Source organism: Dendrobates tinctorius, unplaced genomic scaffold (assembly GCF_039654945.1).
Source record: "Dendrobates tinctorius isolate UK_male_01 unplaced genomic scaffold, ASM3965494v1 ptg000223l, whole genome shotgun sequence".
Taxonomy (NCBI): domain Eukaryota; kingdom Metazoa; phylum Chordata; class Amphibia; order Anura; family Dendrobatidae; genus Dendrobates; species Dendrobates tinctorius.
In genome coordinates, this window is record NW_027361890.1 from 13,952,945 (window position 1) to 13,979,781 (window position 26,837).

At 45.2% G+C, this 26,837-nt stretch overlaps 1 long non-coding RNA gene across 1 annotated transcript in view; it reads left to right on the forward strand.

The window, feature by feature from the left end:
* Positions 1-1,569: 1,569 nt before the first annotated feature.
* Positions 1,570-26,837, forward strand: part of LOC141059004 (uncharacterized) — a 62,798-nt gene continuing 37,530 nt past the window's right edge. Inside the window, exon 1 of the long non-coding RNA XR_012222364.1 lies at positions 1,570-1,745. This is a non-coding gene — a long non-coding RNA (uncharacterized lncRNA). The remainder of the gene's footprint in view (positions 1,746-26,837) is intronic.

The following is a 26,837-nucleotide window of genomic DNA, read 5'->3' on the forward strand; positions in this document are numbered from 1 at the left end:
CAGCCAAAAAAAACATGACGGGATTGCCTGCCATACAAGGGCAATCCCTGCAGGTTTTTTGGCTGTCTAAAGCTGGTTTCAAGCTAGCTTTTTTGCGCTGCGCTGTGTGCGCATACATGCGCATGCGCAATGCGCCCCTATGTTTAATAAGGGTGCGCATTGTCTAGCGTTTGTATGCGTTTTTGTGCACATGCGTTTTTTGCAGTGTGCGCCTATGCGCGCCGGACGCACCCTGTTGCATTTTTTGTGCGCCCAACCTGTGTCAAAAAAATGCATGCGCACAAATGCACAAAAAAACACATTGCAGTCTATGGGAACGCTGGCGTGCGCATGGACATGCGCACGTCAGCGTTTAAAAACGCATGCGTTTTAAGAGTCAAACTGGTTAAAATGCATGCGCATAAAATAAGCAAACGCATGCAAAACGCTTGATGCGTTTTCTGTATGCGTTTGGACTGCGCACGCAGCACAGCGCAAAAAAACGCTAGTGTGAAAGTAGCCTAAAAGTCGCAAAACACGAGAGGTGGGGACTTGAGCATGTTACTCCAGCACCCGCGATACTCTGTGCATACCCAATCACCCGATGCAGACACGAGAAGCGAGTACTTGCGCTCAACACTAGTAGCTATAGAAAAATTATCATTAATTTGACTCTCAAATCAAGGCAATTAGTAAAAAAAAAATTGTTATTGTATTGCATACAGCTCAACTGTAACCTGGCAGTCACCAACAGGGTAACAGCAAAGCATGACACGGCGCTTTACAATATTTGCCTTTACCATTCAATTTCCAAAACTTCCAGACTATGGGGTACAGCACCACATATCATTTTTTAGTGATAGCTATATCTCTTCTTTTGTAACACTAAATAACTGGGGCCATAACCTTTATGGAGCAGCATATGGGGCATATTATTCTATGGAGCATCTTATGGAGCTATTATTAACCTTTGTGCAGCATTATATAGGGTGTATTTTGTATGGAGCATCTTATGGGACCCATCATGAACTGCATGGAGCATTATATGGGGCTCCTGATTCAATATTGATATTCAGAAACATTTAACCTACTGATGTCTCAATTAATTTTACTTTTATTGGTATCTATTTTTAGTTTTGAAATTTATCAGTAGCTGCTGCATTTTCCACCCTAGGCTTATAAGCAAGTCAATTAGTTTTCCTATTTTTTTTGTGGCAAAATTAGGGGGGTCGGCTTATACTCGGGTCGGCTTATACATGAGTATATACGGCCATATGTTGGCCAATGTATATGAGCCCAACTGCACCATCAATGCATACCTTATAGTTGGGTCCCTGAACTGATAAGACACCTCTCTTGGACTAAAAGCCTACAATTTATAGGGCAGGAAGGAATCAGCTAGTTAAAACCATCTGAGTCTGATGGGAGTGGTAGTAGGAGTTGGAGTGACTTGTGTACTCCCACTTCCAATCGCATCAGACTCAGGTGGTTTTAACTAGCTTGTTCTTTCCTGCCCCACATTATATACCTAGGCCTATATAAGGCTCACCAAGACACACACCTGTGTCTTGATATTAAGAATCTTAATTTTCCTGTGTCTGCCTGCAGTCTTCCTACTACCTGCTGCATACCTGCTTTCCAATGTACTGTCTGTGGCCTCTAGTGCTTGTAGTCCTTGCTTCCCACGTGCCTTACCAGCCTGCTGCATCATCGCCTGGGATCCGTGTGACTACCCTAACCTGGGCTTAGATACTCCACCTCACAAGGTGAGACCATAATATCCATACAAACATTGCCCACATATAACCTTGTCTAATCATTTATGAATATATGTATACTTTTTTTATTTTTAAAGTGTAAAAAATTGCTGGTCAGGGCTTGATCACTGGCATCTGGTCATAAGGAACTATGGAATCCATTTTGTCTTATAAAGGCACTGTTTTGCCTAGTAGAATCAGTTTTGTTATTGGATGTAGTAGGCTTATTGTGTAATGTCTCAACCTAAGAGTTTTTTCTTGTAGGCATTCATGTAAGTCAAATATAACAGACTGCACACATAATAAACTGCTTGAATCCATGTGATTTAGGGCTCATTCAGACATGAGTGATTTTTCTCATACTCAAAAAAACCCCTTCTTTGTCATCAGAGTTTCCTCAGAATATCCAGCATTTAATCACTGTGTCATTCTTTACCATCAGAGATTGGTCAGAATTATAACAGTTTTTCTCAGGTGGAAAAAAATTATGATGGCTTTTCAAGTGTCTCCTACCAAAAAGTCCTTGACAAACAGACAGCATATGGATGGCATCCAAGTACTGTCCAATTTTTGGACAGATCTAGCCTCACATTTGCAAGTTTGATCGGACACTTATATCAGTAGTGGACAAGTCTCTGTGATTTTGTATTGACCAGTCCATCCAAGTTAAAAACTGGACATGCAAATGTCTATAGACTGTCATAGTTGTGAGTGCTATCCATGGAAAACACAGATGGCACTTGTACGAGAAAATCGGATAACTGAATGAACCTGTAATGAGAGAATAAAATTCACTTCTTTCTAAGGACAATCCTCATTTCTCATTGCTTTCAGTCATTCTTTTCATATCTGTCTTTCTCTAGTAGGGAAAGAGTTAATGTGCCAAATACAAAAGTGGCACCTTTGATTGTGATGGCATGAAGCTGGCGTAAAATTTTAATAGTGGTTTTGGAGTGTGTATTCAAGGTGAATGGAGTCCAGCCTATGAAAAATTCATCTTCAATTCTGTCCTGCAAAATTTTCATGTCACTCAGTTTAGTAAATTTTTCATTCCACCTGCACTTAAAGAGAGCCCTCTCTCGTCACTAAACTCCTGTTAATAAATCATTTCTCCGCTGCTCAATTTGTGAGTTATTTACTTATTTATCTGAGGCTTTACACATATATATCCCATTTAATGTAAGCTAGCAGAACATTTCACATGATCTTAAAGAAGAAATATTTGCTTTTTAAAGTATTTTAATTGTAAATGTAATATCATTATAATAATCATATTCCATGAATCTTTGTACATATCCTAGCATTGTGCATAAATATTGTGATTTGTTAGTGGATCTTAACGTTTGTTCACATCACTATCTCGCCATGCACCAAGCAAAGACATTTGGAAAAAAAAGGTACTGCCTTAAGGCTGTAGAAAATTGTACCATATTGTGCTTTTCTACAATTCCATAAAACATATAGAAATATTGAAAGTTCTAAAAAAAAACAAAACCTGAGACCTTTACCGTCTATTACTACATTGAGTGATATCTTTGAATACCTTTGCTCCATTGAGCAGTAAATACATTGCTCCACTGAGTGATACGTTTTCAAATGTGGATGCCTCATGTGAAGGTCGTGATGTGAACAGTGGTGGCATATACAACAGCTGCAGGCTTATGCTGTTGAGCAGACAGCACATGGTGCTTAATTAATTGTTAGAGTTTGCTATTAATACTATACTGTATGACTTCTTTGGTTTTGTGTGTTAGTTATTTCTGTAATCTACCATGTTCACTCTTCCACAATGTCTGATTGCTAATGAGTATAAATTTTGCAACAAATAGTCCCTAACTCCCTTACGTAGGTGGAGTGCATTAATTAATACATTATGCATACAAAATCGCAGTTTATTTAGAGAAAGGCAAAAACTAAATAGGAATTAGATAAATCCATAAATTATCATTCTGCATGACCCACCCTTGCCGACTCTCACCTTATTCTTCAGGAGGTTTCTGGTAAAAGTTGAGATCCCTGATATACATGTGTGGGGAGGGTGACTTGACGGATGGACTTGGCTGAGGGCAGAAGGGACGGTTTGTGCACTGTAGACGGATGTTTGTAATGACAGAAGGGAAACTGCTGGGGAAAATGGAATAGGAGTGCAATACCTAAGTTTCACCACAAGATGGCAGGGGAGCGTAGCTCAGGACTTGACAGCAGCTTAGGGCTTTAGAAACTGCTTAGTCATGGGGGACGGGGAGATAGGAACCCAGGAGTGAAATTCCTGAGGAAGGGGATAAATAGGACAGGACAGGGTTTCAGGCTAGGCTAATCTCGGGAGGAGCTCAGGAGGAGAAGACTCAGTACGGAGGACTGACAACGGTGGAGAGCTCGACCAGGGGACTGATAGGAAGAGATAGTCAGGGGGGTGGCCTTACACAAAGAACCGCAGGACAGACGAGGCCCCGGGGGTACCGATTGGATGACGACCTCGGACTGGTGAAGCACTGGCGGTAGACAGGCATAGGGCAGCCCCAGCGAAAGATCCGCGAGGAACGTCACTATGACTGAAGCAAGGTGAAGGTACCCGGGCCTGAATACGGAGAGCTGTAAAGGAGCTGCTGTGTATGGCTACGGTCGTCAGGAGGACGGCCAATAAACTCGGACCTGTTGCAACCAAAATCTGCCTCTGTCTGGTGTCTGTGTCGTCTGGTCGCGGTAAGCAGTGGATCACCCCCCAATCTGGGCCCATACTACACATGTACAATTGTGGAAGATGCCTAATCAGTGTTTAGAGTTCATTACTATTTCTGCAATTTCTGTTTTGTTTGTTCATTTGCTTTTTGAGAATTGACTATAGGTTCTCAATGGGACTGATATCTGGCAAGTTTCCTGACCATTTTCAATGAGCCACTTAGATTTCAGTTTTGCCTTCTGACATGGTGCTCCATCATGCTGGAAATAATCTGAACAGGGTGAAGGGGGCTTCATCAGAGAAAATGACTTTATCCCAGTTTTATGCAGTCTGATTCCTGTGCTTACTGTGTAATGTCCACACGTTCTCCCTCCAACACACAGCATCACATTTCCCTCATCAGGCTAAACTGAAACTGAAACTCCACCAACCCACTTCCTGTCTATAACCTTCCAGTCACAAGATTTCCTTTCTTAAAGAGACAGGTCAAATCATTATACATTACATCATCCCTCTTTTTTTTTCTTTTTTTTTTTTTTATATATTAACAAACTCTAAAAAAAATATTGACAAGGCAACAACATGAAAAGAAGAAAAAGAAAAGAGAGAAAAAGAAAAAAACAAAGAAGAACATCCAAGCAAAAACATATGTCTGTACTGTCTCATTTGTTCATTTCAAATCAGGCATTTTAATTACATCTCTTCAATAAGTCTTGATGGAGCCCTTCTTTCCCGTGTAGGGTAATGTCTGGGTTCATTGGGGGAGTCCATTGCTGATGGATCAACTACCCCATGTTGGCCTTCTCCACCTTCGGGTACCAACTCTACCGGTGGGAGTTCTGCACAGGTGAGGTTTTGTTGGTTGATCTTTGACGCACAACAACGACATCACCTCTTTTGCTGGCACTTGGCTGTGCCCTTTGCCTTCTGTCTGCATAATGTTTCATGGCTTGCTTGTTAGAGAAATCTGTTGATCACATTGAAGAGTCACTTGGTAGGGGATGGCTGGTCACATCAGAGATCCGTATACGAAGAGTTCTGCTGAACATTAGATGAGATGGAGCAACGTTAGTGGTGGAATGTGGTGTATTTCGGTAATTGCGCAAGAATTTGTATAGTGACTGTTTCAGTAAGGTGTGCTCCAGACTAGCTGCCTTGATTTGTTTCCCCATAGTGTGCATGAAACGTTCTACAATTCCATTGGCTTGTGGCCAACAAGGTGTGATTTTCCTGTGGCTGAATCTTAAGTATTCAGAAAATTGTGTAAACATATGTCCATTGAATGGAGGTCCATTGTCTGGTTTAACCACTCTTGGAATTGTTAGAGTGTTAGCGACTCCTGGAGTGGACCCTCTGGGTCGCGGCACCAACCCTCCCAGGGCGAACTAGCCTAGTGAGGACCACCCCCTATACAGGGAGTGTCAGGAGCAAGCCCCAGGGGATACGATACCACGACTGCTGGCACCAGGCGGCCGGCTCACAGGAGATACGAGACTGTGTGACTGGAGGGTGCAGGATACTAGGGAACACAGGAGAGTACACGGGAGTGCGCTGAGTACAGGGTAGTGCTAGACGGGTACACGTGGGCACATAAGGCGTGTAGCAAGTAACAGAACACAGGAATAGAGTGAATGCCAGGAGGCACGGCGGAGCAAGAAACAAGGGACAGGATACGAGAGGATGTGCCAGGAGTAGAGTTGAGCGATACCGTCCGATACTTCAAAGTATCGTATCGGATGGTATCGGCCGATCTTTAAAAAAAGTATCGGTATCGCCGATTCCGATACCGGAAGTCCCATTCAAGTCTATGGGACTTCCGGTATCGGAATAAGAAAAACCCTTTCCTGCCCTTGTACAGCCTCTCTGGGGTCTGTACGGGCCTTTCGGGGGCCTGTGCCGGCCTGCCGGTGGTCTGTGCAGGCTCCGGTGGGCTGTGCCGGCCTGCCAGGGGGCTGTGCAGGCTCCGGGGGGCTGTGCCGGCCTGCCGGGGGGCTGTGCCGGCCTGCCGGGGGGCTGTGCCGGCCTGCCGGGGGCTGTGCAGGCTTCGGGGGTCTGTGCAGGCATCGTCCGATGGGACTACAAGTCCCATCGGGCGATGCCTGCTACCATGACAGTGATTGACACATTAGCCAATGATGGGACAGTAGTAGTCCCATCATCCGGCTAATGTGTTAAATGTAAAAAAAAAAAAAAAAAATTACATGCTACATACATACAACATGCATACTACATACATGCTACATTCATGCTACATACTACATACATGCTACATTCATACTACATAAATACTACATGCAACATACATACTACATATATACTACATGCATGCTACATACATACTGCATGCTACATATATACTACATGCTACATACATACTGCATGCTACATACATACTACATGCTACATACATACCACATATATACTACATACATACTACATACATACTACATGCATGCTACATGCATGCTACATGCTACATACATAACACATATATACTACATGCATGCTACATACATACTACATGCTACATACATACCACATACATACTACATGCATGCTACATACATACTACATGCATGCTACATACATACTACATGCATGCTACATACATACTACATGCTACATACTACATATATACTACATGCATGCTACATACATACTACATGCTACATACTACATATATACTACATGCATGCTACATACATACTACATGCTACATACTACATATATACTACATGCATGCTACATACATACTACATGCTACATACTACATATATACTACATGCATGCTACATACATACTACATGCTACATACTACATATATACTACATGCATGCTACATACATACTACATGCTACATACATACTACATATATACTACATGCATGCTACATACATACTGCATGCTACATACATACTACATACATACTACATGCTACATACATACCACATGTATGCTACATACATACTACATATACACTCACTGGCCACTTTATTAGGTACACCTGTCCAACTGTGTGTTAAGACTTAATTTCTAATCAGCCAATCACATGGCGGCAACTCAGTGCATTTAGGCATGTAGACATGGTCAAGACAATCTCCTGCAGTTCAAACCGAGCATCAGTATGGGGAAGAAAGGTGATTTGAGTGCCTTTGAACGTGGCATGATTGTTGGTGCCAGAAGGGCTGGTCTGAGTATTTCAGAAACTGCTGATCTACTGGGATTTTCACGCACAACCATCTCTAGGGTTTACAGAGAATGGTCCGAAAAAGAAAAAAAATACAGTGAGCGGCAGTTCTGTGGCCGGAAATGCCTTGTTGATGCCAGAGGTCAGAGGAGAATGGGCAGACTGGTTCGAGCTGATAGAAAGGCAACAGTGACTCAAATTGCCACCCGTTACAACCAAGGTAGGCAGAAGAGCATCTCTGAACGCACAGTGCGTCAAACTTTGAGGCAGATGGGCTACAGCAGCAGAAGACCACACTGGGTACCACTCCTCTCAGCTAAGAACAGGAAACTGAGGCTACAATTTGCACAAGCTCATCGAAATTGGACAGTAGAAGATTGGAAAAACGTTGCCTGGTCTGATGAGTCTCGATTTCTGCTGCGACATTCGGATGGTAGGGTCAGAATTTGGCGTAAACAACATGAAAGCATGGATCCATCCTGCCTTGTATCAACGGTTCAGGCTGGTGGTGGTGGTGTCATGGTGTGGGGAATTTTTTCTTGGCACTCTTTGGGCCCCTTGGTACCAATTGAGCATCGTTGCAACGCCACAGCCTACCTGAGTATTGTTGCTGACCATGTCCATCCCTTTATGACCACAATGTACCCAACATCTGATGGCTACTTTCAGCAGGATAATGCGCCATGTCATAAAGCTCGAATCATCTCAGATTGGTTTCTTGAACATGACAATGAGTTCACTGTACTCAAATGGCCTCCTCAGTCACCAGATCTCAATCCAATAGAGCATCTTTGGGATGTGGTGGAACGGGAGATTCGCATCAGGGATGTGCAGCCGACAAATCTGCGCCAACTGTGTGATGCCATCATGTCAATATGGTCCAAAATCTCTGAGGAATGCTTCCAGCACCTTGTTGAATCTCTGCCACGAAGAATTGAGGCAGTTCTGAAGGCAAAAGGGGGTCCAACCCCTTACTAGCATGGTGTACCTAATAAAGTGGCCAGTGAGTGTATACTACATGCATGCTACATACATACTGCATGCTACATATATACTACATGCTACATACATACTGCATGCTACATACATACTACATGCTACATACATACCACATATATACTACATACATACTACATGCATGCTACATGCATGCTACATGCTACATACATAACACATATATACTACATGCATGCTACATACATACTACATGCTACATACATACCACATACATACTACATGCATGCTACATACATACTACATGCATGCTACATACATACTACATGCTACATACTACATATATACTACATGCATGCTACATACATACTACATGCTACATACTACATATATACTACATGCATGCTACATACATACTACATGCTACATACTACATATATACTACATGCATGCTACATACATACTACATGCTACATACTACATATATACTACATGCATGCTACATACATACTACATGCTACATACTACATATATACTACATGCATGCTACATACATACTACATGCTACATACATACTACATATATACTACATGCATGCTACATACATACTGCATGCTACATACATACTACATACATACTACATGCTACATACATACCACATATATACTACATACATACTACATACAATACATTCATACAATACATACATAGACATACAGTACATATAACATAGAGTAACATACTTACCAATACTTGTCACATTGTTCCCCGAAGCCATTGTCTTTTCCGGAATAAATATTAACATAACAAACCACAAAAATACTCACCCACGATCCGAAGCAGTCCACGAGTGTGTCCCACGACGATCTTGGGTAGAGAACTGCAGCATCAGCTGATGCTGCCGTTCTCTACGGGCTGCAGGAATCCAATGACGGAAGGTAGGTATCCTTCCGCACTGTATTCCTCCGCCACTTAAAAAAAAAAAAAAGTCCCTAGTCTCACTTTATGCCATTGCTGTGTGGGAATTTCCCACGCAGCAATGGCATAAAGTGAGACTAGGGACTTTTTTTTTTTTAAGTGGCGGAGGAATACAGTGCGGAAGGATACCTACCTTCCGTCATTGGATTCCTGCAGCCCGTAGAGAACGGCAGCATCATCTGATGCTGCCGTTCTCTACCCAAGATCGTCGTGGGACACACTCGTGGACTGCTTCGGATCGTGGGTGAGTATTTTTGTGGTTTGTTATGTTAATATTTATTCCGGAAAAGACAATGGCTTCGGGGAACAATGTGACAAGTATTGGTAAGTATGTTACTCTATGTTATATGTACTGTATGTCTATGTATGTATTGTATGAATGTATTGTATGTATGTAGTATATATGTGGTATGTATGTAGCATGTAGTATGTATGTAGTATGTATGTAGCATGTATGTAGCATGCATGTAGTATATATGTAGTATGTATGTAGTATATATGTAGTATGTATGTAGCATGTATGTAGTATGTATGTGGTATGTAGGTAGCATGTAGTATGTATGTAGCATGCATGTAGTATATATGTAGTATGTATGTAGCATGCATGTAGTATGTATGTAGCATGCATGTAGTATGTATGTAGCATGCATGTAGTATGTATGTAGCATGCATGTAGTATGTATGTAGCATGTAGCATGCATGTAGTATGTATGTAGCATGCATGTAGTATGTATGTAGCATGCATGTAGTATGTATGTAGCATGCATGTAGTATGTATGTAGTATGTATGTAGTATGTAGCATGTATGTAGTATGTATGTGGTATGTATGTAGCATGTAGTATGTATGTAGCATGCATGTAGTATATATGTAGTATGTATGTAGTATGCATGTGGTATGTATGTAGCATGTAGTATGTATGTAGCATGCATGTAGCATGCATGTAGTATGTATGTAGCATGCATGTAGTATGTATGTAGCATGCATGTAGTATGTATGTAGTATGTATGTAGCATGCAGTATGTATGTAGCATGTATGTAGCATGTATGTAGTATGTATGTAGCATGTATTATGTATGTAGCATGCATGTAGTATTTTTTTTTTTTTTTTTTTTTTTTTTTTAACATTTAACACATTAGCCGGATGATGGGACTACTACTGTCCCATCATTGGCTAATGTGTCAATCACTGTCATGGTAGCAGGCATCGCCCGATGGGACTTGTAGTCCCATCGGACGATGCTTGCACAGACCCCCGGACATCAGCACAGCCCCCCGGCAGGCCGGCACAGCCCCCCGGCAGGCCGGTACAGACCCCCACAGGGTGCACAGACCACCGGCAGGCCGGCACAGCCCCCCGGCAGGCCGGTACAGACCCCCACAGGGTGCACAGACCACCGGCAGGCCGGCACAGCCCCCCGGCAGGCCGGTACAGACCCCCACAGGGTGCACAGACCACCGGCAGGCCGGCACAGCCCCCCGGCAGGCCGGTACAGACCCCGGGCAGTCCACACAGCCCCCCGGCAGGCCGGCACAGCCCCCCGGCAGGCCGGCAGAGACCCCCGGAAGGCCCGAAATGACGGCGCATCATGATGCGCACACACCGCGCATCATGATGACGTCAGTCTGTCAATCAACTTTGAACTTCCGATTCCGATGCCGAATTCCGATATTGAAAAAATATCGGAAGTCGGTATCGGAATTCCGATACAGCAAGTATCGGCCGATACCCGATACTTGCGGTATCGGAATGCTCAACACTAGCCAGGAGGCACAACTGAGCATGAAGCAACAAGGGTTCAGAGCAAGTGCTAGTAGCACCACAGAATAGCAGACAGAGCAGAGGACCTGAGAACAGCGCACAGCCAGGCTGGGACACAGCTGACCCAGCCAGGAAGCACAACAATAATCAGGCACCTCCCCTAGGGGGAGATCGTCTGATATAGCACATGACTACTACTGGTTCCGGGTCATGACCTAGCCAGAAAGCACATGACCACTAGTGGTTCCGGGTCAGGTCCTCCAATACCATAGAGAGGACCGAGCCCTATACAGCACTGACAGGAGCGTGCAAGCGCAAACGTGGGATGGAGGAGGAGACCCGGGGACGAGAGTTGCGTGCGCACCCGACGGGGACCCCTGAGGGACCGCCGTACCGGAGGGAGTGACGTCGGGGCCGAAGCCCCGCCTCCTGGTGAGTGCGGCATAACAGTACCCCCTCCTTTAAGCCCCCTCTCTCTAGAACTGGAAAATAGCACCTTGACACTAGGAGCGGGATCCAGACACTTCCTAACTGCATGAGGACCAATGAGATCCAAAGTCTCAATACGAGAAAATTCGGTCTCCTGCCATACCCTGGAGAACTCCACGGACAGAGAGTCAGAGGCAGGTATCCCCGAGACAGGTCGAACCGGCAGAGGCACACAGACATGCTTGGAGGCCGAAGTGGTGGTGCAGTCATTGGAAGTCATCCTTAGGAGGCGAGCTGTCGGAGGATGGTTGCTTGGGGAGTCTCTTCTTGGCACACGATGGGCAAGCAGCCACGAAGTCTTTGACGTCCTGAGCAATAGACGGCCACCAGTAATCGTGGGATAAACGGGAGAGTGTCCTCTTGGCACCAACATGACCAGCAGCCGGAGAAGAATGTCCCCAGGATAACACACCTTTACGGTTACCTTTAGACACAAAGGTCTCCCCTGGACGCTGGGGCGTCAACTTGACGGAAGCCACGGTAATTACCTTGGGACGGTCACTTGACGGAGGTGGAGACTGACTCTCAGCCCCCCTGTTGATAATGTCACAAGTCACAAACCGGTTGCTTGAAGGATGTGGAGACTGACTCTCAGCCTCCTTCTCGACAATGTCACAAGTCACAGACGGGATGCTTGACGGATGTGGAGACTGACTCTCAGCCTCCTTCTCGACAGTGTCACAAGTCACAGACGGGATGCTTGACGGATGTGGAGACTGACTCTCAGCCACCTTCTCGACAATGTCACAAGTCACAGACGGGATGGTGGACGGCGGACCTATAACCGTCGAAGACGAGAAAGCAGGGTTCTTCTGATGAATGAACAGCAGGCAACTCTTTTGACAGGACGGTCCCCAACGGAGTATATCACCAGATTGCCAGTCCAGGGTCGGCCCATGAATACGTAACCAAGGAAGGCCAAGAAGAAGGGTATGAGGCGAAGTCGGCAATACGTAGAAGGAGATCCGCTCCTGATGATATGTGCCAATCTGCAACTCAACTTCCTCAGTGACCTGGTTAACGGTGTCCTGCAAGGGCTTATCGTCGACCGGAACTACTGACCTAGGAGACTCCAGGGGTCTGACAGGGATGCGAAACTTCTTAACTGCCTCGAGACTAATAAAGTTACCCACTGCGCCAGAGTCCACAATAGCTTTCACAGTAAAAGTCTCGAAACCAAAATTCAGGGAGACCGGCACGGTCAGGGGTAGAGAGGAATCACATACACTTGGGGAGACCTCACTTAACAGTCCCAGGCGGAGAGACTTCCCCGGTCTCTTGGGACATGAGCGTAGAAAGTGGGAGGCATCCCCACAATAGAAACAGAGCCCTTGTGCCTGCCTTTTCACATGACGCCGTTGAGCTATCTGGAGGCGATCCACCTGCATAGGCTCAGGTACCGGATCTGCCGCAGATAACTCGGGTAACGGATGAGAAAAACTGCGAGTGGACGAAGAGAGGCGAGAGGACCCTCTCTCTCTGGCTGACTCGCGGGTGCGCTCCTGGAAGCGCAAATCAATGCGTGTCGCGAGAGAGATAAGATCCTCCAAATTGGTAGGGGTATCTCGGCCCGCCAGTTCGTCTTTGATCCGACCGGACAGACCACGCCAAAAGGCCCCTACGAGGGCATCATTATTCCAACCTAGCTCAGAGGACAAAGTGCGAAAACATATCGCGTATTGTCCAACCGATAGAGAACTTTGACGAAGATTAAAGAGGGACTCGGTGGTGGAAGCAAGGCGACCCGGCTCGTCAAACACCTTACGGAAAGTGTCCAAAAAGATGGAAAGCTGAGCGACGAGCGGGTCATCACGCTCCCAAAGGGGATTCACCCACGCAAGCGCCTTACCCTCTAAGTGAGAAACAATAAATGCTATTTTAGCACGATCGGTGGGGTAATGCTGCGGCAAAAACTCAAAATGCAAACGACACTGGTTCAAGAATCCGCGACACAACACAGGGTCACCACTAGAGTTGAGCGATACCGTCCGATACTTCAAAGTATCGTATCGGATGGTATCGGCCGATCTTTAAAAAAAGTATCGGTATCGCCGATTCCGATACCGGAAGTCCCATTCAAGTCTATGGGACTTCCGGTATCGGAATAAGAAAAACCCTTTCCTGCCCTTGTACAGCCTCTCTGGGGTCTGTACGGGCCTTTCGGGGGGCTGTGCCGGCCTGCCAGGGGGTCTGTGCAGGCTCCGGTGGTCTGTGCCGGCCTGCCGGTGGTCTGTGCAGGCTCCGGGGGGCTGTGCCGGCCTGCCGGGGGGCTGTGCCGGCCTGCCGGGGGGCTGTGCAGGCTCCGGGGGGCTGTGCCGGCCTGCCGGGGGGCTGTGCCGGCCTGCCGGGGGGCTGTGCCGGCCTGCCGGGGGGCTGTGCAGGCTCCGGGGGGCTGTGCCGGCCTGCCGGGGGGCTGTGCCGGCCTGCCGGTGGTCTGTGCAGGCTCCGGGGGTCTGTGCAGGCATCGTCCGATGGGACTACAAGTCCCATCGGGCGATGCCTGCTACCATGACAGTGATTGACACATTAGCCAATGATGGGACAGTAGTAGTCCCATCATCCGGCTAATGTGTTAAATGTAAAAAAAAAAAAAAAAAAAAAATTACATGCTACATACATACAACATGCATACTACATACATGCTACATTCATACTACATACTACATACATGCTACATTCATACTACATAAATACTACATGCAACATACATACTACATATATACTACATGCATGCTACATACATACTGCATGCTACATACATACCACATATATACTACATACATACTACATGCATGCTACATGCTACATACATAACACATATATACTACATGCATGCTACATACATACTACATGCTACATACTACATATATACTACATGCATGCTACATGCTACATACATACTACATGCATGCTACATACATACTACATACATACTACATATATACTACATGCATGCTACATACATACTACATGCTACATACTACATGCATGCTACATACATACTACATGCTACATACTACATATATACTACATGCATGCTACATACATACTACATACATACTACATATATACTACATGCATGCTACATACTACATGCTACATACATACTACATATATACTACATTCATACTACATACTACATATATACTACATACATACTACATACATACTACATACATACTACATGCATGCTACATACATACTACATGCATGCTACATACATACCACATACATACTACATGCTACATACATACCACATATATACTACATACATACAATACATTCATACAATACATACATAGACATACAGTACATATAACATAGAGTAACATACTTACCAATACTTGTCACATTGTTCCCCGAAGCCATTGTCTATTCCGGGATAAATATTAACATAACAAACCACAAAAATACTCACCCACGATCCGAAGCAGTCCACGAGTGTGTCCCACGACGATCTTGGGTAGAGAACTGCAGCATCAGATGATGCTGCCGTTCTCTACGGGCTGCAGGAATCCAATGACGGAAGGTAGGTATCCTTCCGCACTGTATTCCTCCGCCACTTAAAAAAAAAAAAGTCCCTAGTCTCACTTTATGCCATTGCTGTGTGGGAAATTCCCACACAGCAATGGCATAAAGTGAGACTAGGGACTTTTTTTTTTTAAGTGGCGGAGGAATACAGTGCGGAAGGATACCTACCTTCCGTCATTGGATTCCTACAGCCCGTAGAGAACGGCAGCATCATCTGATGCTGCAGTTCTCTACCCAAGATCGTCGTGGGACACACTCGTGGACTGCTTCGGATCGTGGGTGAGTATTTTTGTGGTTTGTTATGTTAATATTTATCCCGGAATAGACAATGGCTTCGGGGAACAATGTGACAAGTATTGGTAAGTATGTTACTCTATGTTATATGTACTGTATGTCTATGTATGTATTGTATGAATGTATTGTATGTATGTAGTATATATGTGGTATGTATGTAGCATGTAGTATGTATGTGGTATGTATGTAGTATGCATGTAGCATGCATGTAGCATGCATGTAGCATGCATGTAGTATGTATGTAGTATGTATGTAGCATGTATGTAGCATGCAGTATGTATGTAGTATATATGTAGTATGTATGTAGTATATATGTAGTATGTAGTATGTATGTAGCATGCATGTAGTATATATGTAGTATGTATGTAGCATGCATGTAGTATGTATGTAGCATGTAGTATATATGTAGCATGCAGCATGTATGTAGTATGTATGTAGTATATATGTAGTATGCATGTAGTATGTATGTAGTATGTATGTAGTATGTATGTAGCATGTATGTAGCATGCAGTATGTATGTAGTATATATGTAGTATGTATGTAGTATATATGTAGTATGTAGTATGTATGTAGCATGCATGTAGTATATATGTAGTATGTATGTAGCATGCATGTAGTATGTATGTAGCATGTAGTATATATGTAGCATGCAGCATGTATGTAGTATGTATGTAGTATATATGTAGTATGCATGTAGTATGTATGTAGTATGTATGTAGCATGCAGTATGTATGTAGCATGTATGTAGTATGTATGTAGTATATATGTAGTATGTATGTAGCATGCATGTAGTATGTATGTAGTATGTATGTAGCATGCAGTATGTAGCATGTATGTAGTATGTATGTAGTATGTATGTATGTAGTATGTATGTAGCATGCAGTATGTATGTAGCATGTATGTAGTATGTATGTAGTATATATGTAGTATGTATGTAGTATGTATGTAGTATGTATGTAGTATGTATGTATGTAGCATGTATGTAGCATGTATGTAGTATGTATGTAGTATATATGTAGCATGCATGTAGTATGTATGTAGCATGCATGTAGTATTTTTTTTTTTTTTTTTTTTTTTTTTAACATTTAACACATTAGCCGGATGATGGGACTACTACTGTCCCATCATTGGCTAATGTGTCAATCACTGTCATGGTAGCAGGCATCGCCCGATGGGACTTGTAGTCCCATCGGACGATGCTTGCACAGACCCCCGGACATCAGCACAGCCCCCCGGCAGGCCGGCACAGCCCCCCGGCAGGCCGGTACAGACCCCCACAGGGTGCACAGACCACCGGCAGGCCGGCACAGCCCCCCGGCAGGCCGGTACAGACCCCGGGCAGTCCACACAGCCCCCCGGCAGGCCGGCACAGCCCCCCGGCAGGCCGGCAGAGACCCCCGGAAGGCCCGAAATGACGGCGCATCATGATGCGCACACACCGCGCATCATGATGACGTCAGGCCGTCAATCAACTGAACTTCCGATTCCGATGCCGAATTCCGATATTGAAAAAATATCGGAAGTCGGTATCGGAATTCCGATACAGCAAGTATCGGCCGATACCCGATACTTGCGGTATCGGAATGCTCAACACTAGTCACCACTATACTGGGGTGGCTTGCATAGGCGCGGAAGCGAGTGTGGAAGCATGGCCTGGGCAGATTGTATGGAAAGGAGCCGATTATCTACCGACGCTATATAGTTGAGAATCTGAGCCTGGGAGTCGCGTTGCTGCGCAAGTTCCTGCTGGAGACTAGCCAACTGGGCAGCATTCCCAGGCTCAGAGGACTGAGAGGCAGATAAACCGGACTCCATGCACTTGAGAAATGCCATAATCCTAATCTGGTTTTCCCGGAGGAACGTCAGCTCCTTTTGGACGGAAGTCGCAGTACCAGCGGGGTCCATGGCCTGATTATACTGTTAGAGTGTTAGAGTGTTAGCGACTCCTGGAGTGGACCCTCTGGGTCGCGGCACCAACCCTCCCAGGGCGAGCTAGCCTAGAGGACCACCCCCTATACAGGGAGTGTCAGGAGCAAGCCCCAGGGGATACGATACCACGACTGCTGGCACCAGGCGGCCGGCTCACAGGAGATACGAGACTGTGTGACTGGAGGGTGCAGGATACTAGGGAACACAGGAGAGTACACGGGAGTGCGCTGAGTACAGGGTAGTGCTAGACGGGTACACGTGGGCACATAAGGCGTGTAGCAAGTAACAGAACACAGGAATAGAGTGAATGCCAGGAGGCACGGCGGAGCAAGAAACAAGGGACAGGATACGAGAGGATGTGCCAGGAGGCACAACTGAGCATGAAGCAACAAGGGTTCAGAGCATGTGCTAGGAGCACCACAGAATAGCAGACAGAGCAGAGGACCTGAGAACAGCGCACAGCCAGGCTGGGACACAGCTGACCCAGCCAGGAAGCAAAACAATAATCAGGCACCTCCCCTAGGGGGAGGTCGTCTGATATAGCACATGACTACTACAGGTTCCGGGTCAGGACCTAGCCAGAAAGCACATGACCACTAGTGGTTCCGGGTCAGGTCCTCCAATACCATAGAGAGGACCGAGCCCTATACAGCACTGACAGGAGTGCGCAAGCGCAAACGTGGTATGGAGGAGGAGACCCGGGGACGAGAGTTGCGCATGCGCACCCGACGGGGACCCCTGAGGGACCGCCGTACCGGAGGGAGTGACGTCGGGGCCGAAGCCCCGCCTCCTGGTGAGCACGGCATGACAGGAATGCCATATGCAGAGAATGTTATCCAGTTCTGGTATGACACTATTAGCAGACGTTGAAGAGATGTACTAAATAACAGGGTATCTAGAATATCCATCAATTGTTACTAGAATGTATTGGCCATTTGGTAATGGTCCATATATGTCGACGGCCACTTCCTCCCAGACAGCAGTGGATAACGGAGACATTTGTAGTGGCTCTAACCTTGATGATGGCGTAATTAATTGACAAGTGGAGCAGTGTCTAATCTTCTCTTCCACCAATTGATCCATATTTGGGAACCACACTTTTTCTCTGAGTAACTTTTTTGTACCAACAATTCCTAGATGACCTTCGTGTGCTATCTGTATGACTAAGTTGTGCAAGGCCTTAGGTACAACCAGTTTGGTACCTCAAAGGATGAGGTGCTCTTCAGTGACTGACAATTCCTCACGTACATTTGAAAATAGTTTTAATTCCTTCAGATCAATCCCAGAATCAGGAAATTTTTCCTTTTGAATTTCATGCCACCTTCGATTTTGGATGATTTGTTTTAAGGCACAGAGTGTCTTCTCACTTGTTGTTGCATTCACAAACTGATCAACAGAAAGTGCTTTTGGCACAGCTTGAGCTGCAACAAATCATATGTATTCTTGAATGGAGGAATGCCCAGGTATATCATCATTCACAGGATGTCTTGAGAGATAATCAGCCAGATTGCTATACTTTCCAGGTTTGTGAACAATGTTATAATTGTAGTCCTGTAGACATAGACCCCATCATTCGATCCATGCAGGCAATTTAGCTTGGGGATTTCCAAAAATTGTAAGGAGAGCTTGATGATCCGTGACAATGGTGAAGGGAGCTCCATAGAGAAATAAGTGAAAGTGTTCACATCCCCAGACAACTGCTAAGCTTTCTTTTTCAGGTTGTGAATATTTTCTTTCAGTGTTTGTTAGGCTTTTGCTTGCATAAGAAATGATGTGGGGACTTTGATTGTCATCTTTGTATTGCGCTAAAATAGCACCCAGTCCCATAGGACTGGCATCCACAATCAGTTCAGTTTGAAGAGCTGGATCAAAATAGGCCATGGTGGTTGTTGAGCAGAGTTCATATTTAATAGTGTCAAAAGAGACTTGACAGTCCTGGGACCATTGAAAGACACAACTTTGTTTTGTAAGTTCTCTTAATGGAGTGCTGATTGTTGAAAAATTTGGAATATATCTAGCACAGTAGCTGGCCATTCCAAGAAAAGAGCGCACTTCACTGGCTTTCTGTGGAATTGAGGCTGCTCTGATGGATTCCACTTTCTTGGGATCAGGTCGTACTCCTTCCACCGAGAAGATGTGACCGTAGAACTCCAATGAACTTTTATCAAATTCACATTTCTCTTTGTTCAATGTAAGTCCAGCAGAGAGCAGGCATTCGAAGATAGCATATAGTGCATGATTGTGTTCAGCTTGAGTTTTCCCAAAAACCAGTATGTTATCACTATAATTGAGGTCAAGCTTTGAAAAAACGAATGATGTCATCAATTCTTGGTGAGATATGTCTTTCTCTCTGAATAGCGGTGTTGGGCAGGTGCATGTCAATACACAGTCTCACCTGCTCTGGAGTCTTTGGTTTTGGAACTACCACAAGTGGAGAGACCCACGGAGTGCAACCAGTAACAGTTTCAATAAGGTCCTCATCCATGAGCAATTGGAGTTCCTTTTCTACCTTCTTTCTCAGGTGAAATGGAATATGCCTGTGAGCCTGGGCTACTGGACGAACACTGTCATCTACTTGAAGATGCACTTGAGAGTTCTTTAGTTTTCCCAAACCACTAAATAAGGAGGGAAAGCTGTTCACCATGGCTTGTACATCCAGATCCGCTGGGTCAGTTATAGTATGAATAATCTGGATGAGTCCTAGCTTCAGGGCAGTGTGATAGCTGAGAAGACAGCCTCCCGATCCTTGTAATGTGTGAAAAGTGGTTTTCTGCCTATTCTCTTTATAACTAAGTTCAGCGTCAAATTGTCCCATTGTAATAAGAGGTGTTTTAGATCCATATGGAAAGATTTTAGTATGCACTTGCTGTAAGACTGGCTTTGTTTTCAATTGTTCATATACATTGCTGTCTATGATATCCACTGAAGCTCCCGTATCTATTGTAAAGGTGATATCCGTGTCGCAGATGGTGAGCGTGATACAGGGAGACGGCACGGAGCCAGGGGCAGAGGTAGTGAACACATAGTTCTCAGCCACAGGCATTTCTTCTGTATCCTGATTTACTATTTTTATATTCGTGGGCTTTGTCATAGACAGAGGAGACTTGTTGTGCACTGACTTGCAGACAGCTGCCTAATGGTTCTCTTTTCCACATTTACTGCATGTTTGTCCTATAGCTGGACATTTGTTCAGGTGGTGAGGGAAATCTTGTCCACATCTACAGCATTTCTTCTGTTTCGGGGCTTGCTTGTCTTGTGCCGGAGTGCCCCCCCACCCGTTATGAACAATATCAGTTCATCTGGCAAAGCATCATTCAAGGATTGAAAGAATGTGAACGTCAGGTGAAAGAGCTCTCGCCCGTGGTATGGCAAGTTAAAGGAGGATGGGGGTGTAAGGAAGAAGACCGGGCTTTGGGTGCTGACAGAGCACCGGGTCCAGAACTGCTGGGGCCACGCCTCTTGCTGCAGGGGGGAAGAAAATTGAGAACAGAGTGGACCCATGACCTGAAGAGAGGGGGCATGGTGAGTCAGGGGAGTATAAGGGGGTCTGAGAGGGGCTTCCCGCTGGAGAGCACAGTGACTGAGGACTGTTGCTGGACTGTGGGGAGGGATAGGCCGCAAAGTAGAGATCCTGGATGAGTGTGGCTAGAACTCTAAAGTACCGGCGGGTGTGCAAAGAAATGCATGATGAGTGGAGGGTTGTGGAGGACTCCACTCTCTTGCATGGCAGCTGAATGGACTAGGGGCTAAGCAGGCAAAACCGGTGACCCGCTGCCGCTAAAAGTCGGATCGTTTGTTAGGTAATCCATAGGATATCGCCCTATTGTGCGCTCTGTTTCCCACTTCTAGATTTACACAACTTCAGACTGTTTGGGACTTCAGGAAGAATGATTTCCCGAAAAAGAAAATGTGAGTACTACCATGAGTCCTGTGGCATATCAACAATAAAGCATTCTGAGACCATTCATGGGTAGCGATGCTTTTTATCCAGGGAAGTGGGCTCACTCACATGAGCGAAGGGGTTAAACTTATTGCAAAGATTTTATAGGGGCTTATTCATACACAGATAGTGACTACTTTCTTCAGAACTGAAATCTTCCATATTTCATACTAATTCAGTTGATTATTTTTTTAAACTTTCTAGTTCTAAGATATCTTTTTTATGGACCAAAGAGCAAAGATAGACTTAATATTAAAAGTACTATCTTGTCCCCAAACTGTAAATTCAGTTCCTTAGCCCCTATAAAAATCACACCAATGAAACATATTTTAGTGGTGTAGTTGCACAAAAATTCACTGGTAATCCATATGCAAATGAAGGTGCCTTGGTGCACCCTTAGCTTGGCCATTTTCTCCGTACCACATTATGCTCTCCGATTTGCATTTCTAGCACTGTCACTGAGCTTTATTGGTATCCAGTGGCATAACTAGAGTTATATCTACCCCGTCCTGGACCCTTTCCAGTTACGTATATATGTCCCCCATCCTGGAACATTTCCTGGTATATATGTTTCCCATCCTGTTCCCCTTGCTATATATACCATGTCCCCTATTCTGGTATATATGTCCCTTAACCTGATTATGGGCCAGATCCTGATACATATGCCACCCATTCTGGACCTCTTCCTGGCGCAGTATATATGCCCCCCCATCCTAGGCCCTTTCTCGGAATATTTGCTTTCGTTTTGCCGCTGTTCTCTAATGGATTAAAAAATAAAAAAGTTCTACTCACCTTCCTTTGCTCCCCCCCACGTGCTTCGTCCTCTTCTATAGTCAGCACAGAGGCCAACAGCTAACATTGTGTTAGGCGTCAGTTTCCTGTTGCTGCACAGCAGGAATCTTGAGCCTTGCATTCCGCAGTCTCCCATTCCTCTCCGGCCGCAGAGGAAGCTGCTCAGCAGACTCGTCGATCCCAACGCTCTGCTCAGACCAGCTCTGTAGGTTTAGTTGCTGCTGCCACCTCTGGTACAGCTATAGCAATGCATACTGGCCAGCAGCGAGCTGCTCCAGGGACTAAGTCCTCCTTTCGGTCCACTGAGCATGCCCGTAGGATGACCTCTCATTGGAGATCGGAGGTCACATGCTCAGGTCCTTCTCTGGCTCCGATTGGACCATCAGAAAGGTCAAGAAGTGTATGATGTATGGTGATGGATGCATGTATCGGGTGACTGACTCATTATGAAACCCCTTCTCTTTGATACGTATGTTGGTAGGGTTTAGAGTCCGAGTCAGCGCCTGTCAATAGCTAGTCTATAGGCCACAGTGCATACCAGCCATCTGCACACTAGCGTCTGATGGTGTCGCCCACTGCAAGGCACTATCGAACCGTGGCAAGTGACAGCCACGCCGGTGCAATGCCTTGTGCAACCTGTGCGCTTATCGGGCCCAACCCAGGGTGATTAGTGGTGTCCATATGAGCGGCACTGTGCACACTTGCACGCGTTGTTTATTTAACCCTTGCTAGCATCGCAGTCGTGGCGCCGAGCGCTAGTGGTCTAGAGGGACTTCAGTCCTGCGGTCTAAAGGCTGAGTTCTGTGACTATACTCTAGCGCTCACACTGCCGAGCTCTGTGAGCAATAACAGGCTACGGCATTTATTATTTGGTGGTTGTGCGGCTCTGTGAGATAACAGAGTCCGCCTCTGTACACATTGGGTGAGGTTAACCCCGTGTGTTCCGTTATTATACCGCCATATCGCGTCCGCCATTACCGAGCAGCAGTTAACACCTTTGCACGGTGGACCCCGGGCTGCGAACGCACCTAAATACCATCTTTATTATTTGGTGCGTTCCGCCAGCCCGTAACACATTGTTTTGCCCGTTGTGGGCGACGAATGACATCACTACCATGTGCCACCTGCGAACATCAGTTGTTGGCCTCTAATTGGCTGGCGGTGTGTATTTCTATGCAGAGACTCGGAGGGGTCTTTGAACCGCAATACATTTCAGCAGAATGTACGTTCATGGATGCCCATCCCCATCCAGCTGATATAGATGCCAGAGCCCCCCTCCCGCACTGCCTCGGTTGCTGTCGCACCCTCTGCTATCGTGATTGTTACGACCCTGTTCATAACAACCAATTACAGTGCAGTTTTCGCTTTTCAAGGTCAAAATATAAAATGAAAGCTGAGCTATGATTGGTTATTATGAGAAGTGAAGAAAATTTTTACTTTTTACTTTTATACAGTTTTCATGGCTTCTTTTTATAACCACTATTAGCCCAATGTAATCTGTATTGGAATAGGAGACAACGCAGCATGTAAACTATACTCTGAAATAAAGGACTTCAGAGTTTTAAAACCTCAGCTATCATTTAGCTGCTGTGCTTCTTAACATGCTGTTTGCTCATATACATATGCTTATTGATATTATAGACAGGGACTTTGTGGTGACTGATTTGAGATACAGTTGTGGTTTATTATTTTCCGGCTTTCTGACCTTGGCTATCGAATAGCAGTAAATGTAGAATGTGTAAATAATGAGGAACGTGTGATAATCCATTACATTTTGGCCTTAGGCGCACATACTTTTAACCCTTCCTCAAACTTAGAGCCTTAATCAGGTGATGCTTTCATGAAGGGGGTCAAGTGCTGGAAGGGTCACTGCCCCTGGACCACTACAGTAAGGTTCTTTGGCCCTCGAGGCCTTATTTATTTGCGTCCACTAAGAGTGTAAGAAAAAAAAGTACCTGGCTATGCAGACTTAGCTCTGCTTCCAGGCCTGAATACCTGGCTATTGGTGCACAAATGATGGATGAGGTGCAAGGTATCAAGGAAGCAGAGGCCAGCAGAGGTGGCTCCCTGCAGATTAAGGGCAGTGAAGCCTTCAGTAGCCTGATAGGGGAACCTAGGGTATCCAAACTCCCAATTACATTGACTGATTCTGCAGAATGTGGAAGTAAATCTGGGGGGAGATAATGTAAGCGGCAAACTTTATTTGCTACACTGCCTGCACTGTAGATTGTTTGAAATATACACATTAAAGGGCAACTGCAAAAGTGAAATAAGGAAACCTAAAAGAAACACCTCAAAAGACCAACCACTCAATCCTGGATGTCGCTTTTAGTTATTATTGGCTTAACTTTGGCTGTAACGCATGTATTAAGGTGCGGCAAAGGCATAGCTATGGTGGAATGGGAGGGGGTCAAAGATAGTGATAACACCAAGCTCCATTGATATAAAAGTGGTCAAAGGCATCAGGTTATTAAGGAAGACTTCAGTATTATGAACTGGTATTTGATAGATGTGAGGCCCAGTTACAGATTTTGAAAAAATACTCAGAAAAGTCCAGCACCATGTGTTCGACCTAATTGTCTGCTAAATCTTAGATTAAACCTCCATACAATCGGGATCTTGGGTGTCAATCAAAAAAGAAGACAGTTTGTGGAATATGAGAAAAAGAGATATGGCATTCACCTTCCCTTTAAAATTCTCCTTTATTAGAAAAGGTTAAAACAAAGCAGCAGAACCCGAATGTGACTCTGCATATACAAAGGCCGTTTCACGCTTCCCTGTCCGTCATCGAGTCCTGTTGCAGATTTTAAATTAAAGGGTTATTCCCAGCTCCAAGATCTAAAATGTATTATTGTTCTTTTGATTAGCTATGCTTACCCCATATGCATGGCATTGCAATAGCTTGGATATTCATGTATCGAGTAATCATTCCTTACAATTTTCCTGTGTTTCCTTCTTCTCCGTCTCTTGCATTTTTTTGAAAGTAAGACCCGGACAGTGATTCCAAAGGGGTTTTAAAAGGAGGAACCCATGACTGCGATTTATGCCAGTGAACTCAGTTAATGTCAGGTGTGACAAAATTATAAGATGGCGTTTTTATTGTGGTGTAGGGGTTTGGGACAAGTTTAAAGTAGGGGAACAGTCACATAGTTTAGGGGTATACGTCAGGGGATATGACCATACCTGATTGGTCACTGTACTCCTGCTATATAGGGCTCCATGGTTGATCCTATGTCAGTCCATTGAAATAGCAGCATGTAGGATCTTCTGTCATCGTGAAATGGAGTCCCTTTTGGACAGTGTCAGGGCTTTAACCAAAGAAAAGGGCCTGAACTGGTTGCAGGAGCAGCTACGGACACTTACTAATGGGCTTAGGTAGATGACTGTGTTACCAGTGCCCTCCAAATGCTCTAGGAGGTTCTGGCCTCCTAAGAGGATGAGGCCAGAGGCAACCCTGACTGTGCGGCAGAAGCAGATGAGCCCGACAAGGGATTCTTTAGCGCAGGAGTTGACCTGTCCACGCCGGCCTGCTTCTCATAGAGCTCTGAGGCATCCGCATCAGCGCATTGCACCATCAGAGAGTATGTAAGGAGATGGTCGGTCCCCTCAGTTACACTCCCTCCTTCTGCAATGTGTCCCCCCTACGCACTTCCTATGTACCCATGTTACATTCTGTAATGTTTTGCAATGTGTTATGTTATATCATGTGAATCAAATTGTCTTATATTGTAATGTAGTGTTCTCTTTTAAATGCCTGTCTATTTAGGGACAGCAATGGTTAATGTAAGGGGGATGGACCTGCAGCCAAGAGAGGAATCTGTTGCTTCATGAGTTGTGCCTGGTGTGTAAGCCAGGGCAGTCGTAGACAACAAGAGGGGCATTGCTAGACAGCCGGAAGAACTTTAACAGAATAAAGGATTGCAACACAGGCACTCAGGACTATGAAGGGGCCTTCGCTGAAGGGGTCTCAGGTGCCCAGATTCAAGCGAGTGGATTACTGTGAACTTGGACTGCTGCGGCTGTCGTGGGTATGACTGCAACAAACATCAGGGAAGGGGCAGAAAAGCCCATGTTGTATTTGTCTTTCATGTCCATTCTTCATCTTTGTTCAATAAAAAATTTACTGTTCCCTGTTGAAATACAGCTGCATCCCTGGACTCTTAATTGCCTGGACTGCTGTGATCAGAAGAAAGAGAAGGTAACTCTGTTTGGGGGGAAAGACTGAATCCATTCCAGTTGCATGTACAAGGGGCCAGGGTGTCTACAGACTGCGTTTAGTGGGTAAGCTTGGTCCAGACTACCACCCTGGTGCCCCTTGTCTTACAAGTAGATGCAGGGCGTGCTCACCCAGATGCATCCCCACGAGAAGAGACAATGATGTCACCATGCGGGGCAGCAGCTATTTCATCACTGCGAGAGGCTGGGTCTTCAGGCCACGTGTCGGCACTGGAGATTCAAAATGTACTGGATATAGGACACAGCACTGACAAAAGAAGATCAGCAGCAGGGCACCTGCACTGGCAGGTGGCAGACAAGTCAGGGAGACCGCAGGACACTGACTGTAGC